The 13,402-nt window shown below is 46.0% G+C and overlaps 1 non-coding gene across 1 annotated transcript; it reads right to left on the bottom strand.

The window, feature by feature from the left end:
- Positions 1 to 215: 215 nt before the first annotated feature.
- Positions 216 to 334, bottom strand: LOC145418656 (5S ribosomal RNA). The gene has a single exon (XR_013900723.1). It is a non-coding gene; the product is annotated as a 5S ribosomal RNA (ribosomal RNA).
- Between the last annotated feature and the right edge of the window lie 13,068 nt (positions 335 to 13,402).

The following is a 13,402-nucleotide window of genomic DNA, read 5'->3' as shown; positions in this document are numbered from 1 at the left end:
CCACTGTTTCCTTCAAAATTAGCGTTAGTCCATCACTTCATTCCTTGATACATCATATTGAATGATGTGTGGGCAGTGAACCTGCCAGTCCTCTCTCATTCATTCATTCATTGCCAGACGCCATGTATCCCAGACGGGGTGGCCAAGGGCTTAGAGTTAATTGTTTTACGGGGAGGGGCACTAATCCTCCACCAACCCCACTTGACACGTAGGGATGCCAACAGCATCTGGTGTTCCCAGGCGGTCACCCATCCAAGTATTAACCAGACCCAACGTTGCTTAACTTCGCTGATCGGACGGGAAGCGGTGTACTCAACGTGGTATGGCCGTCCTCTCTCACTTCAGGAATATTACGGTGCAGAAGAACAAAAGCATAGGAGGTGAAATATTAGGTAAACTTGTTTATAATTGTCCTCTTATTTTTGTGTATCCATATGGACACTGTCAGGGAATTACTATAACTATTTTAATTACACCGGCACTCGAGATGCCAGCCATCATATCGCCTCTGAACAGCTTATTCTGTCTCTAAACTGTCTCTATAGTGTTCCTAAACTGCATCCAACTCTACACTAACTCTATCTGCATGGGTCCTCGACTGTCTCTAAAATATCTAAAAACTGTTTCCACCAATAGACTGTCTCTTATCTGTCACCTTACTGTCCCCATCTCTCTCTCTCTCTCTCTCTCTCTGGGCTATCTATAAGCACCATCATAACGACCTATTGTTCTTTGTAGTTATAATTACCTATCTATGATCACTCCCACTCTGTTTGTAACAGATCAAAATTACGGCACACTATTTAACTGTCTACAATGCTTCTACTTTTTCATGTCTAATCGGTCGGTCCATTTTATCCTTACCCACATTACCATGCTTATCCTTATCCTGACCAAATTAACTTCCATTCTATATCCAGCATATCCTACGCATATATTCACATTTTTATCATTCTTATAATGACACCATGTATTATGTCATCCACCACCACCACCACCACAACGGCAACAGCAACAACAACCATTTACCACAAACCAACAAAACAACAACACAAAATCCACAAACATCCTGGACTCCACCACAACAAGGACCACCCCTACGACCACCACCATCAGCACCACAACACCATCAGCACCACAACCCCTACGGCCACCACCATCAGCACCACACCACCATCAGCACCACAACCCCTACGACCACCACCATCAGCACCACAACACCATCAGCACCACAACCCCTACGGCCACCACCCCTACGACCACCACCATCAGCACCACAACACCATCAGCACCACAACCCCTACGACCACCACCATCAGCACCACAACACCATCAGCATCACAACCCCTACGACCACCACCATTAGCACCATAACTCATACGACCACCACCATCAGCACCACAACCCCTACGACCACCACCATCAGCACCACAACACAATTACCACAAATACACACAGCATGAACCCTACCACTAAAACAACAATGGCTTCCTTAACACATAGTTACAGTGACATTTCCAGAGTACACACACACACACACATACACACACACACACACACACACACACACACACACACACAAAGAACCTATCATAAATAGTCAAGGGAGCTCGTTCTCTCTCTCTCTCTCTCTCTCTCTCTCTCTCTCAGCCATAAGCATTCTATGGTGCACTGGGGCCGTCCTTACCTTCAACACACACACACACACACACACAAAGAACCTATCATAAATAGTCAAGGGAGCTCGTTCTCTCTCTCTCTCTCTCTCTCTCTCTCTCTCTCTCTCTCTCTCTCTCTCTCTCTCTCTCTCAGGCATAAGTATTCTATGGTGCACTGGGGCCGTCCTTACCTTCACCTTTATGTAATGTGATCAGATCTGTCCCTCTTGTATCTCATGAATACCTGAGAGAGAGAGAGAGAGAGAGAGAGAGAGAGAGAGAGAGAGAGAGAGAGAGAGAGAGAGACGAAATAATACAAAAGACATGAAGAAATGACAGAAAAGGAGGGGAAGAAAAAGGAAGAAAAGTGAAGACAGGCTGAAGGAAATAAAGCAAAATGGGGAGGACAGTGGCGAGAGGTGATAGATAAGAAGGAAAGACGTAAAAGAAAAAGAAGGATACCAAAAGAAATTAAGTAATATTACATACGAAGAGGGAAGACGAAAAGATGCAAATAAAAAAGAAAAGAAAAAAAGAAGGACGGGAAGAGCAGGCAACATAAAATGACAAGAGAGGGGAAGCATGAAAAGTCAGGATTTAAAGGAAATGGACGACTAAGAAAAACAGGAAGCTTAGGTGTAAAACAAAATAAGTGAAAGAGAAAGTGGGAGAGAGTGATTCATGAGAGGCTGGGATGATGGGTGCATGAAGGAAACATAATGAAGGCAGAGTGAGGAAGGTGGTGATGAGGACACGAAGGGACGTAAAACATGGAAAGGACATAATGATAACAAGAGAGGAGGAGAGAGGAGGGGAGAGGAGAGAAGAGATGTAATAAAGAAGAAAGGAGGAATAGAGAGGAGATTGCATTCGAAGAGAAATGTTGATAAGAAGAGGAAAGGGGAGAGAAAAGACACTAAGAGAAGGGAAGAAAAGGAAAGATAGGATATGTGAAATAAGAAAAGGAATGGGATGGGAAGTGAAGGGGAGGGAAGGAAAGAGAACGGAAAGGAGAAGCGAGAAAATAGGGAGAGCGTAGAAAGTGAGCGAGAGAAAAAGTGAGCGAGAGTGAGAGAACGATCGGCAAAAGAGGTGCGTGAAGGAAAACAGTAACAGCGGGAGATGAGGGAGGCGATGGCTAGGATACAAGACAACGTAACACATGGATATGACAGTGGTGAGAGGAGAGGGAGGGAGAGGGGAGGACAGGCAGACAGGTAAGAATAGGAAAAAGGAGAGGACAGAAAAGAGGAGAGGAGAGGAAGGGGAAAGAGAAACGACGTGAGAAAAGGGAAGAGGAAGGGGCAGGGATTAAAAGAACATAAGAGGGTAGAAAAATTAAGAAGAGAAAACACGAGGAAAAACGAAGAGCTGGGAAGAGAGAAAAGGAGAGAAGGGAGAGGACAGAAGAGAGGAAAATAAGTGAGCAAATGAGGCAGAACAGGAGGACAAGGTGATGAACAGGAACCGAGTAAACATAAAACACAAATGAGATAATTAAGATGAAAGGGAAGAGAGGGAGTGAAGAAAGTGATGTAGGAACAGAAGGAAATTGCTTTCTAATGATTTTCGTTCCTGTTCTGTTCTTCGTTATCCACGTGTGAAGTAAATCATGCTACTGACATCTTTTGAAGTCACACTAACACCTAGAGGCACTGGTGATGGTTCTGACAGGCTGGCGAAGAGGGTTGGGGGACATCATGGGCAATTCACTGGGGGTCTGGACGGGGAAAAGGGATAAGCAGCCCTGCAATAGATTACCGTACCATATGAAGTAATAACTTGGTAAAGAAGTGGTGCCAGAAAGACTCCTAAGCCCACGAGGATATGGACACAAGAACAAAATGTATCAGTGAGGCTGCTACGCCCCCCCACCCCCCAGGATCTCTACTAGGGCCGCGTATCGGTCTGCTATACATTAGCATACAAACCCGAGTTCCATCATCATCATCACTCTCCATCTCCCTTGCTTCATTGTATTTTTCTCCTTCCTCACTTCCATCAATTTCATCACGTTTGAGAATCTTGGCTTTTTCCCCTACCAATGTGGTAGGTCTCCAAAATTATAATTGCAAACCATACTAGATAGATAGATAGAGAGACAGATAGAAGCAGGAAGTCAAATGATGAGAAGGTGTTGTGTCTGCGAGAATCCAGCAGTGCTAAACATGCTTACACACTCTTAACACTGAGGAAAGCTGACGACAGCGGCCAGTAAGGAGATGATGCAGTTAGCTGTCAGCAGTCCTCTCGTGAGAAAGATCTGGTAACCATGAGGAACATACGTGACACACCTCTGCTACACCAGATTTTAGGAAAGAGAGTTTAGAAGGAGACAAGCGACCCTAGAGAGAGGTCGAGAGGGAGATTAGCCTTAGAACAGAAAGAGAGAGAGATAGCGAGACAGGGAGGTAGCTACCCGGGACTTATACTCTTTCCATGTGAGAAACCTGTTTAATATTTCTAAGACAAATAAAAATAGTCCCATACTATTCTTTACCTCTCCCGTCACTACATGACATCTGGTGGGGAAACTACTACAAGATATAAAAGCCGCTCGACCACAAGTCTAAAATATACTTCTCTAAAAGTAACTACAAAGTCTTTATGACACCAAGACAGACGAAGGGAGAGGGAATGGGTGGATGAGAGGGTCGTAGAGAAAAGAGAAAATGAGACCTTAGTGAGAGAGAGAGAGAGAGAGGAGAGAGAGAGAAGAGAGAGAGAGAGAGAGAGAAGAGAGAGAGAGAGAGAGAGAAGAGAGAGAGAGAAGAGAGAGAGAGAGAGAGAGAGAGAGAGAGAGAGAGAGGGGGGGGGAACACCCTAACTTGGGCAATTTTGGAACGTTTTATCTTCGTCGTTGCTGATAATGTGGTCAACTCTCTCTCTCTCTCTCTCTCTCTCTCTCTCTCTCTCTCTCTCTCTCTCTTCTGGTACCGCTTACACACAGACAGACAGACATGCAGACACACACACACACACACACACACACACACACACATACACACACACAGACATGCAGACAGACATGCACACACACACACACACACACACACACACACACACACACACACACACACACGTGATGGGTGTAGTAGTGGGTGTATCAGGTATAGTAAGGTGGTGGTGGTGTACACTGAGGGTGGCAGTGTAGTGGTGGTGCAAGTATGATGGTGTGGTTATGTACTGTACACACACACACACACATACGTGATGGGTGTAGTAGTGGGTGTATCAGGTATAGTAAGGTGGTGGTGGTGTACACTGAGGGTGGCAGTGTAGTGGTGGTGCAAGTGTGATGGTGTGGTTATGTACTGTACACACACACACACACACACACACACACAAGCGTGATGGGTGTAGCAGTGGGTGTATCAGGTATAGTAAGGTGGTGGTGGTGTACACTGAGGGTGGTAGTGTAGTGGTGGTGCAAGTGTGATGGTGTGGTTATGTGCACACACACACACACACACACACACACACACACACACACACACACACACACACACACACACACCAGCGTGATGGGTGTAGTAGTGGGTGTATCAGGTATAGTAAGGTGGTGGTGTGTACACAGAGGGTGGCAGTGTAGTGGTGGTGCAAGTGTGATGGTGTGGTTGTGTACACACACACACACACACACACACACACACACACACACACACACAAGCGTGATGGGTGTAGTAGTGGGTATATCAGGTATAGTAAGGTGGTGGTGGTGTACACTGAGGGTGGCAGTGTAGTGGTGGTGCAAGTGTGATGGTGTGGTTGTCTGGCAGTGGCTTCGTCTGCTGGGGAAGGGGCAGAGGGGGAAGGGGCAGAGGGGGAAGGGGCAGAGGCGGAAGGGAAGAGGCTTAGTGGAATACAGACGCCGTGTGTGTGTGTGTGTGTGTGTGTGTGTGTGTGTGTGTGTGTGTGTGTGTGTGTGTGTGTGTGTGTGTGTGTGTGTGTGTGTGTGAGCGCGCGCGCGCGCGCGCGTAATGACTCTATACATGGTTTCAAAATCTATCTATCTATATACCTAGGCTGCATCCCCCAAGGAAAAGGAGGTAGCCGAGACAGGACGACACACTCCCCATTTACTCATCCATTCAAACACATTCATTCGCATCTTAGCCCCAAAGGGGAGAAGGGACAGATCCACACCGCACCACACCGCACGAGGGTCAACTGCGAAGTGCAATCAGTGACATCCGCAGCAGGGCCCAACAGCAGAGCTGGTTTACCCCTGCCACATCACAATAGACCCATCCCCTTACCCACACCTGACCTGATTAGCTGATCAAACCAAATGCGGGAGAATATCCCCTCAGGGCTGCGTCATCATTTATTCATTCACAATTTCTCTCCATTCATTTCTGTCACGCACAACCACACTTCCTTGCTCAACAGACATCCCTCTCGCATCCAACGCTCTCTTCACACTGTCCATCCATCCTATTCGTGGCCTCCCTCTCAGCCTTACACCTCTCACAGCAGATCTAGTTATCTTTTTCACCAATCGCTCAATATCCATTCTCTCCATATGCCCAAACCATCGCAACAGCCTCTGCTCAACTCGATCAACCATCTCCCGAACAACTCCAGTTCTCCTTCGCACTTCTTCATTTCTCACTCGATCCATACGCGTCACTCCACACATACTACTCAGACACCTCATCTCCATTGCATTCAAACTTTTCCTCTCTGCTACACCCATATTCCATGTTTCAGACCCATATAATGCAGTCGGTACCACAACACCCTCATACAGCCTTAGCCTTCTCTTTACATCCATTTTAAGCGAACGACATCTAAACACTCTTTTCATTCCTCCCAGCACCTTTCCTACTTCATTCATTCTAAACTTCACTTCTGCATCTATTCTTCCATCCACAGCAACATGTGACCCTAAATACTTAAAACACTCTACCTCCCCAAGCAACTCACCATTCAAAACTATATTCATCCCCCTACCATCTACTGACCTCGTACACTTCACCACTTTACTCTTATTCTCCTTTACTTTCAATTTCCTCCTTTCACACACCCTTCCAAACTCCTCTACCAACTGTCTCAATCTCTCCTCTGAATCAGCCACCAGTGCAGTATCATCTGCAAACAGCAGCTGCTTCAGATTCCACTCTCTACCATCAACATTTACCAGACTCAGACCTCCACCTAAAACTCTTGCATTCACCTCCCTTACAATACCATCCACATAAATATTAAACAACCAAGGCGACATCACACATCCCTGCCGCAGCCCCACTCTCACGGAAAAACCACTCACCCACAGTATTTCCCACTCTTACACACGCCCTGCTATTTACATAAAAACTTTTCACCCCTTTTAGTAACCTACCATCAAGTCCATACCATCTTAAAAGTCCACAAAGCCTCCCTATCTATTCTATCATACGCTTTCTCTAAATCCATGAATGCCCAAAACACATCCTTGCCTTCCGCTAAATACTTTTCACACACTTGCCTCGCAGCAAACACCTGATCAATGCATCCCACCCCTCTCCTAAAGCCACACTGCTCACCACCAATCACTCCCTCTGTACCCTTTCTAACTCTTAATTAACACTGCCATACACCTTACCTACAACACTCAACAGACTTATACCCCTAAAGCTAGTACATTCATACTTATCACCCTTGCCACGGGACCACACAAGCACTTGCCCAGTCAATTGGCACCATACCTTTCACAATGCACACATTCAACAATCTTACTAACCAGTCAACAATAGTCGCTCCACCACCCTTCAGGCATTCCACAGCACACCCATCCATACCTGCAGCTTTCCCTGTCTGCATCTCCTTTACTGCCTCCTGCACTTCCCCTTTCGTGATCAAAGAATCATTCAACTCTCCCAACACATTTATTCCTTGCACCCTTCCATCTGCCACAATCTCAGCCACCCTTTCCTCCTCTACATTTAACAATCTTTCAAAATACTCTGCCCATCTCTTCCTTACTGCATTCATCTCAATTAACATCCTTCCATCCTCTGCTTTTACTCGCTCTTCCTTCCCAGACTCTCCCTTTCACACCCTTGCCTAACTTGCCTGCCTGCCTAACCCGTCTGTCTCCCCGCCTTCCTCACAGCTTGTAAAAAGACTGTCTGCCTACATGCTTGTCTGCCTGCCTAACATACTGACTGTTCCTCCCTGCCTTCCTCCCTTCCTGCCATTCTGCAAGCCTGCGTCCTTGCCTTCCCCACCCTGTCTGTCTGCCCACCTTTCTCCCTGCCCGCCTACTTACCTTCTTGTTTTCCTTCCTTCATTTCTACCTGACTTCCTGCCTCTTTCAATGTATTCTTTCTTCTCTTCCTTTTTCTTTTCAACCACGCCTTACTATCACTTCCTGCCTCCCTCACTTCCTCCCGTTAAGCTTTTCTTCCTCCCTGCCTTCCTACATGCATTCCTTCTTACCTCACTTTTTTTTTTTTTTTTTTTTTTTTTTTTATGCGAGGAAGAAGGAACCAAAGGCCATGAGCCCGCAGTAACAGTTCCCTCCAAGAGAAAAACAAAATACAATAGAGAGCCAAATTCAAGATCCGATCATTTTGAGATGCCTGGACACACTACGTTTGAAAGACTGGAGATCATAGGCAGGAGGAAATACAGACAGAGGGAGACAGTTCCAGAGCTGACCTGTTGCATAAATGAAAGACTGGGAGTAACGGTTAACTCTTGCATTAGAGAGTTGGACAGAAAAGGGATGAGAGTTTGCTGCCAGACGGGTGCTACGCGCCCGTCGTAGAGGTGGAGGAATGCAAGCAGACAGTTCAGAGGAGCAGTGACCATTAAAGTAGCGATAGAAAAGAGATAAAGATGCAACAGTGCGGCGAAGAGACAGAGGTTGAAGGGAGTCAGTAAGAGGAGGAGAGTTAATGAGACGAAAAGCCTTTGACTTCACCCTATTGAGAAGAGCTGTATGTGGGGAGCCTCCCCACACATGAGAGTTGTACTCCACACAGGGGCGGATAAAACCTCTGTATAGAGTCAACAATTGTGCAGGGGTAAAGAAAGAGCGGAGTCGGCTTAGCACACCCAATCTCTTGGAAGCAGATTTTACAAGAGATGTAATATGATCTTTCCAAGATAAGTCCCGAGTAAATGAAACCCCAAGCATGTTCAAGGATGATGCAGGATTAATCTGAATATTATTAAACATTAGTGGGTATACCTGTGGAAGATTTTGTCGGGTTGATAGGTGTAAGAACTGAGTCTTAGATGCATTAAAGACAACCATATTATTTTTACCCCAGTCAGAGATATGAGCCAAGTCAGACATTAGGTGTGCCATAGCCTCATCCCTTGTTTCTTGAAGTAACTGTTGAGATGGGCGTTGCGGGAACCGAATGGAAAGATGAAGGGTGGAGTCATCAGCGTATGAGTGGATAGGGTTAGATGTACAGCTTAGAAGATCATTGATGAATAAAAGGAAGAGAGTTGGTGATAGGACAGAGCCCTGAGGAACACCACTGTTGATAGATCTAGGAGAAGAACGATGGCCGTCTACGACAGCGGCTATAGAACGACCAGAAAGGAAGCTAGCGATGAAGGCACAGATAGAAGGATAGAAACCGTAGGAGGGCAGTTTGGAAATTAAAGATTTATGCCAGACTCGATCGAAAGCCTTTGAGATGTCAAGTGCAATGGCAAAGCTTTCGCCAAAGTCCCGAAAGGAGGATGACCAGGAGTCTGAAAGGTAGGTGAGAAGATCGCCAGTGGAGCGTCCCTGACGGAACCCATACTGACGATCGGAAAGAAGGTTGTGATAGGAAAGATGCCTTAAAATTTTTTTATTAAGAATTGACTCGAAAACTTTTGAAATACAGGACGTTAAAGCAATTGGACGATAGTTGGAGGGTTGGGAGTGGTCACCCTTCTTTGGGACTGGCTGAATGAGAGCAAACTTCCAGCAAGAAGGAAAGGTACAAGTTGACAGACAAAGGCGAAATAGCTTGCCTAGGCAGGGTGTAAGCACAGAAGCACAGTTTTTGAGAACAACAGGAGGGACTCCATCAGGCCCATATGCCTTGTTAGTACTGAGGCCAGTAATGGCAGAAAATACATCAACTGAAGAAATTTTAATGTCAGCCATGAGGAAGTCAGAGGGGGGAAGTGATGGAGGAACAGCACCGGAATCGTCTAAGGTGGAATTGGAGGAGAAAGTCTGTGCGAAGAGATCTGCTTTATCAGTAGAAGAAATAGCTACAGAACCATCAGAGTAGAAAAGAGGAGGGAAGGATGATGAGGTAAAGTTGTTAGAAAGATTTTTGGCAAGGTGCCAGAAGGAGCGAGAAGAATTCGAGTTGGAGAGTTGAGAGCATTTAGTATGGATGAAATTATTTTTAGTAGAGCGAAGAACAGACTTAGCACGATTCCGGGCAGAAACGTAAAGATTATGTGATTCAGGGGTGGGTTGGCTCCGGTACCTTTTGTAGGCCCTCTCCTTGTTGCGGACAGCATTAGAACAAGCGTGATTAAACCAAGGCTTTCTTGCGTTAGTCAAAGGATATGAGAAAGGAATGTATGCTTCCATGCCCGAGAGAATAACCTCCGTAATGCGCAAGGCACACTCAGATGTCTCACGGCCATGGAAGCAATAATCATTCCAGGGAAAATCAAAGAAGTACTGCCTGAGGGCCTCCCAGTTCGCAGCTCCAAAATGCCAGAGACGACGTTTCCCTGGAGGGTCCGCAGGCCGTACTGGAGCGATAGGACAGGTTAAGGTAATAAGGTTGTGATCGGAGGAGCCCAACGGAGAGAAAAGATTAACAGAGTAAGCAGAAGGATTGGTTGTGAGGAAGAGGTCAAGTATGTTGGAGCTCTCTCCAAGGCGGTCAGGGATACGGGTAGGGTGCTGTACAAGCTGCTCTAGGTCATTAAGGATAGAAAAGATGTAGGCTTGTTCACCAGGTGGATCCGTGAAAGGAGAGGAGAGCCAAAGGTGGTGGTGAACATTGAAATCTCCGAGAATGGAGATTTCAGAGAAAGGAGAAATGGACTGCCCACTGCTTTCCTGTCTTCCTTACTGCCTGCCTCTCTCCCTGCCTGTTCCTCTCACCTTCCCCTGCCTCAGCCACACACCTGATCGCTTCCTGCCTTCCTGTTTCTCCTCCTATCTCCCTGTCTTCCTTACAGTCACCCTCTCTCCCTGTCTTCCTTACAAACAATCACTCTCCCTGTCTCTCGCTTCTCCTTTCCTTCCTCTCTGCCTCACCCTGCCTCAGCCACACACCTGATCGCTGCCTACCGCCTCAAAGAAAGCAATGAAAAGATGGAGTGTGGGCCGAGGCAGAACGAACACTGAATATGACACATAAAATACGAAAGATATGAACACATTTTGAGATTATCGTAAATGTTGTGATAACGATAGCAACAGTGACGATGACGACGATGATGATGATGATGACACTAACCATCATCATTTACATCATGTGTGTGTGTGTGTGTGTGTGTGTGTGTGTGTGTGTGTGTGTGTGTGTGTGTGTGTGTGTGTGTGTGTGATGTATAGGATACCAAATTTTAGAGCTCCGCGGAGGCGGAGCCGGATATCTAGTTCTCATAAAATGCGGTTGCGGATAAAACTGCGGAGGTTAAGATATTAATTTTTGCGGTCGCAGACACAACTGCGAATTATTTTTACCTCCATGTCCGCGGTTGCGAACGCGGACGCGGATTTTTTAAAACACATATTACAGTACATTCATGCAGTATAAAGTGACGAGTTTCAGCCACACTTAAGTGTACACTTAAGTGTGTTACCAGGATGCGGGACGGGGACCCAACTCGTCATACACCATAGATAAATAGATCACTGCCACCTTGTCTGAAATTCGAATCCTGTCTATACACCGTGGAACTGCTGCCGACTGTACACTGAGTCACCGGTAAATTATAGTTTGATATATGCTGATTTGGGGTGGAGAGAGAGAGAGAGAGAGAGAATAGTTAACGTATCTTTTCGCTAAACACTATCACTGTCAGTATTTCATAAAGCTAAATTATCTGACGCCAATTTTCATAAAAGCACATTTTTGGAATTGGTTTAAAAATGAAAAAAAAATAAATAAATAAAAAAACTTACTTCTTCGGCCTGCAGGAGTTTATTGAAGATGTGTCTGATAATTTCGTAAGCTGCAATTAATCAACGTAAATTTTTCTGCGCGTCTTCCTTATCAGTTTGTACATCTGATAAAAGCCTAAGTCCAGTCACTTAACTGGCGCGCACCCCCCCCCCCACACACACCTATAGTAAAGTCCCAGGGCGCACCGCCTTACTTCATGTCGCCACACACTCCTAATATCTGGGAACTGACCGGCAGCATTACCTTGACAACACTTAATTGACAAGAGGCGACGTGGTGGTGGGAGTGAGTTTTTGTGGTGGTGGTGGTGATGATGGTTTTGGCTGTGGGTGTGAGTTTTAGTGGTGGTGGTGGCTGGGGGTGTAGTTTTAGTGGTAGTGGTAGCTTTAACTATGCGTGTGAGAGTTTTGCTGGTGGTGGTGATAGATATGGAGAGTGGTATAATATGGTGTTCATGGTGACAGCTATGGCAGTGGTAGTGAAGTTGTACAGTACGGTACCGGTAGTGAAGGCAGTGATATGTAAATGGTGCTGGTGATTGTGTTGGCAGCAGCAGTAGTGGTTGGAATTGTGTTGGTGAAGGTAGTGGCAGCAGCAGGTGTGGTGATGATGGTAGTGAAGGCAGTGATATGTTAATGGTGGTGGTGCTGGTGATGGTGTTGGCAGCAGTAGCAGTGGTTGGAATAGTGTTGGTGATGGTAGTGGCAGCAATAAGTGTGGTGATGGTGAAGGCAGTGTTAATGTGTTAACAGTGATAGTGGTGGTGTTGGTAGTGGTTGCAGTGGTAGCAACAGTGGTACTGGTAGGTAGTGTTGTAATAATGGCTGTGATGGTACTAGTAATAGTGGTGGTGTTGGTAGTGGTTGCAGTGGTAGGAATAGTGGTGCTGGTAGGTAGTGTTGTAATAATGGCTGTGATGGTACTAGTGATAGTGGTGGTGTTGGTAGTGGTTGCAGTGGTAGCAACAGTGGTACTGGTAGGTAGTGTTGTAATAATGGCTGTGATGGTACTAGTGATAGTGGTGGTGTTGGTAGCGGTTGCAGTGGTAGCAACAGTGGTACTGGTAGGTAGTGTTGTAATAATGGCTGTGATGGTACTAGTGATAGTGGTGGTGTTGGTAGTGGTTGCAGTGGTAGGAATAGTGGTGCTGGTAGGTAGTGTTGTAATAATGGCTGTGATGGTACTAGTGATAGTGGTGGTGTTGGTAGTGGTTGCAGTGGTAGCAACAGTGGTACTGGTAGGTAGTGTTGTAATAATGGCTGTGATGGTACTAGTGATAGTGATGGTGTTGGTAGTGGTTGCAGTGGTAGGAATAGTGGTGCTGGTAGGTAGTGTTGTAATAATGGCTGTGATGGTACTAGTGATAGTGGTGGTGTTGGTAGTGGTTGCAGTGGTAGCAACAGTGGTACTGGTAGGTAGTGTTGTAATAATGGCTGTGATGGTACTAGTGATAGTGGTGGTGTTGGTAGTGGTTGTAGTGGTAGGAATAGTGGTGCTGGTAGGTAGTGTTGTAATAATGGCTGTGATGGTACTAGTGATAGTGGTGGTGTTGGTAGTGGTTGCAGTGGTAGCAACAGTGGTACTGGTAGGTAGTGTTGTAATAATGGCTGTGATGGTACTAGTGATAGTGGTGGTGTTGGTAGTGGTTGC

This window comes from Coenobita brevimanus, chromosome 115 (genome assembly GCF_032717465.1).
Source record: "Coenobita brevimanus isolate Jiangsu-jjx chromosome 115, ASM3271746v2, whole genome shotgun sequence".
NCBI classification, from domain to species: Eukaryota; Metazoa; Arthropoda; class Malacostraca; order Decapoda; family Coenobitidae; genus Coenobita; species Coenobita brevimanus.
This window is presented reverse-complemented; position numbering and strand designations above follow the sequence as displayed.